Here is a 4,036-nt window from a genome sequence, read left to right as displayed (position 1 = left end):
TGCATTGCTTTTTGGCACCAATCAAGAAACCAAAATTGTGACTAAATAATTGAAAATGCTGAACCATGTGAAATTCCAACTTCCTTAGTTATCTCCTCAATGGCAACTCGACAGACTTCTTCCACCAGTACTTCATGTCATCCAGATTCTTCATTTGTACCAGTTGACTTTTCCCCCTCTTTGACTCACCTGTGAAGTTTTCAGTATATTCTTTATGATGCTTGATCCAATTAAAAAATGTCTAGTGTGCAGAAGAGAGAATTTCTGTTGGCCTACATTCTTTCTTTCTCTTTCTTTCTTTGTTTCCTGACTCACACAAACAGATGTATTTTAAGTCAACCCAATGAAACCAAGTTAAGTGTGTTACTGAGAAAATATGGCCAACAGACAGCCAGTGATAGCAGAAACATGTTTAAGCATGTTTTATTTGGAATAAACACATGAATGTGGAATTTATTTTACTAACACTTGTATAAACTATACCTCTTCTTGGCTACACTAAAATATGTATGAATGTGTGGACAAATACAACTGTGCATTTATTAATACCATCTATGTATTTATAAAATGTTAAGGGTTCTAGTTTGATTTGGTCAAGGTAGTGTGTCATAAGTATCATTTTCATAAATTGTCATTTATTCTCTTCAGTTGGAAAGCCAAACATTAGAGGCTATTTTCCAGCATATGGTGGGAGGTCAGATGCTCAGAGATATTCCCCCTGAAGGCAGTCTGCTCCATTGTTGGTGGGGTTCACACCCCACTGATAATGGTTTCAATAGTGAGCAAGAGAACAGGTCAAACTGGCTCAGTGATAACCAAAATTAAGCTGGTTCTCTGAATCTAAGATCCACCCATCTTGTCACATGTGTACTCCCAATACCTCCCTGTCGTATTTTGTGGCTACCCCTAGATCGTCCCCCCGATTCATTACTGTAGTCCAATTAGTGCAATCCCTTCCTGTGACATATGTCTTTACCTGCAATTAGGAGGCTTGCATGTCCCCAAAGATATATAAGACTTGATTAGCAATAAAAAGCTCTCTCTGCTCCCCCTTCCCCTCCCCTGGTCCTCACTCCCCTGTTCCCCTTCCCCTTTTCATCCTTCCCCTCCCTTCTCTCCTTAACTCTGGTCTCTCTCTCCCTGTGGAAGACCAAGTGAGGCTGAGGTGCACATGCTATCATCGAGGGGGGGGGGAGCGGGGGGAGAAACAGTGAATCATCTGACTTTCACAGATGAAGCATCCTCCGTTGTTTGACCATTGGTTGCAGTTTTAATAAAACCAACCTGTTCCAGTCTCTGTCCTGGACACTGCTGGATCCAACTAATATAATAGTCACTGAAGGTGAATCTGGAAGTTGCACAGGAGCGTCTCAGAGATTCCCCAGGCTTTCTCAGGTCACCTCCAGATTTCACCAGCTGCACTTTACACTGGACACCTGCAATCACAAAGACAGTGTGATAAGGTCACTGCCCTGCCTACCCCATCCAATATTCTACACACAACCACACAGCATTTTCCTCAATTATTACCACGTAGAATGGCCAAAACATAAACACAACTTTGTCCAAAATTCATGATGTGTCCTCTGAGTTAGCTGAAAATGGAAATAGCTGAGGCCCAATGTACTGGGGCTTCATGCCCAGAGCTCCCAGGAAAGGAGCAGGACAGGTTTCACTGGCACACAGAGAGAGCTGTATTAGCATGTGGCCCTCCACTTAGTAGCAGAGGAGTGGACTACCTGTGTTGGGGTTCTCCTTATGACCCAAGAAACAGACACACCCTCACAGGAAAATGGAGGTTTTTATAAAGGCTGCTTATACACGTGATACAGAAGCACTGCTGCTGCTATAGTTAAAAGCTATCAATGTTTGATATAAATGTTTTAAATTTTTAAACACTGTTATACATAAAAGAGAACCTCTGTGGCATGAGAGTTCAGAATGTATCCTTCATCCTCAGTGTGGACGCACAGATGGTTACTCCTCATGTGAACATGATGATAGATAGCTCTGGTGTCTGTTTCTTGTTGGTGAACATTATTATCCTTATCATTGTCTTCCAAGATATGTCCTCCTTTATTTGACATTGATGAATTTTTTTACAGAGTTGTTCATTAAGAATGCCATCTTTAAAATGATTAGGGCAAAGACTGTACAGATGTGCTTTATACAATTGATGTATATATATGTATGGACTGTGATAAGAGTTGTATGAGCCCCTAATAAAATGTTTAAAAAAGAATGTCATCTTTAACTTTTTAGCACCCAGTCACCCATTCACTACAAAGTGACATCTCCTCTCTTATTTCTGCCATAGGGGAGTCACTTGTCCTGTGCGTTGTACACACACCTTTCTGGTACAGCCCTGCCCTATTCCTTACAGTAGTCTGTGTCTGGATACCACTGACTTCCGCTATCCCATACAGTAAAAGTGTCTTGTCTTCAGTGGTCACAGACTTTAACTATAGAGAGAAGGAGTTTGTGGGCTCACTTCTTGAGATCGAAGGTCAATTCTTCAGGAATGAAGTGAAGTTTCTTCCGACAACCAAGGTCTATTGTTAACAGTCAGTCTGACTACTTCAAAAGGTATTGGCTGGTCCAGCTCCAGTAATACTAAGTGATCGTGGTGTGTGTGGAGAAGTCGGTACAGGTTAGGGAGAGGATCTGGGAGGTTTCGCCACTCCTCAGAGGGCTTCCTGCAGCTGGAATGGAGCAGAACAACTAGGGACAGGGAAATAGTAAACAGGCAGTGAGGACAAAGAGTAGACACCCATTCGTAACAGGCTATTTTGAGAAACCCACGGGAGGCTCTAACACCAATAGACAAATGCACACAGAAAAACCCAGCCTGCTGTGTAGCATACAGATTCTAACTGTTAGATGGCTTGTCACCGTGATTGCAGCAATGAGATCGAGTATAGCAAGGACTGTGAGGATGACACAGGAATAGGCAGTGTGTTGTTCTATTGTACATGGCAACACGATGATTTAAGACCAAACCAATGAAACCTGGCAATAGTAACAATAGCATTTGTATTGAGGAAATGTGAGTCCTAATCAATAAGACTGTCATGAAAGGTTACTGGTAGGTATTTTGAAAAAAAAAAAAAGAAGAAGAAGATTCAGAAATGAAGTCCTGGAGGAGCAATTGAATTGAATCACTGCTCTAGGTCAACCCTTGTTATGTGAGTGGTTACCATGACTTTCCATGAGCAATCAACAATTGTTCACTGCACCTGAGGCTAGATGGTTTCCTTTTTCTTCTAATAGCCTAAAAACTCCCTACAGACTTGGCCCTTCTTCATGGAAGGTGAGTATTAGGTTCACCCTGAATAATATTCACTAGTAGTGTTTGAAGAATTATCACATGTACTTCAACTTCAATAGAATGCTGAATTAGTTATTTTATCTAATCTTTTGGGGGAGTTCAGGTGGACCTAGTCTTTAAAGTGAGGTTCTGGCTCTTCAATACTCTGAAGAATATTGAATATTCACCACATTTAATATATCTTTTGATCTCTTGACTGCTGCTTCCATGAGCTTTGATTGTGGATACAAGGAAGACAAAATCCATGACGAACATTTCTCCAGACGGAGTGGATGAGTGAAGAGACTTGGTGGTGGTGAAGTCAGAGGAGGTGGCAGGATTTTCTTTGGCAGGCTCCGATGGTGTTCCTCGCTCACTACAGGGGAATCTGCAAAGGAAGAGAACGTAAAGGTGGCCTCCAAGTCCAGTCTCTGGTCACTGTAGCCAAGAGAATTGAGACCAGGGCGGTAGTTCTTACCCCAAAGGGGCAGTTCTGTGCAGAAGAGACAGGGCAATGCCAGAGCAAAGAGCAGGCGGCTTTCCTGTTGCATCTTTTTTGTAGTTCCCTGGACTCTGCTCTATGATGTAACTCAATTCTGAAGTGAAGATGGAGGAGGCAGTGCAGGAAAGTCCAAGACTTCCTGGAATCTGAAGTGCTACTCAGATCATCCAAACAAGAGATAGTAAAGGAGGGAGATGGCTCTGTAAAACTGAGCCCCTGAGTTCCAA

Source organism: Tenrec ecaudatus, unplaced genomic scaffold (assembly GCF_050624435.1).
Source record: "Tenrec ecaudatus isolate mTenEca1 unplaced genomic scaffold, mTenEca1.hap1 Scaffold_423, whole genome shotgun sequence".
NCBI lineage: Eukaryota > Metazoa > Chordata > Mammalia > Afrosoricida > Tenrecidae > Tenrec > Tenrec ecaudatus.
Note: the sequence above shows the minus strand (reverse complement) of the source record.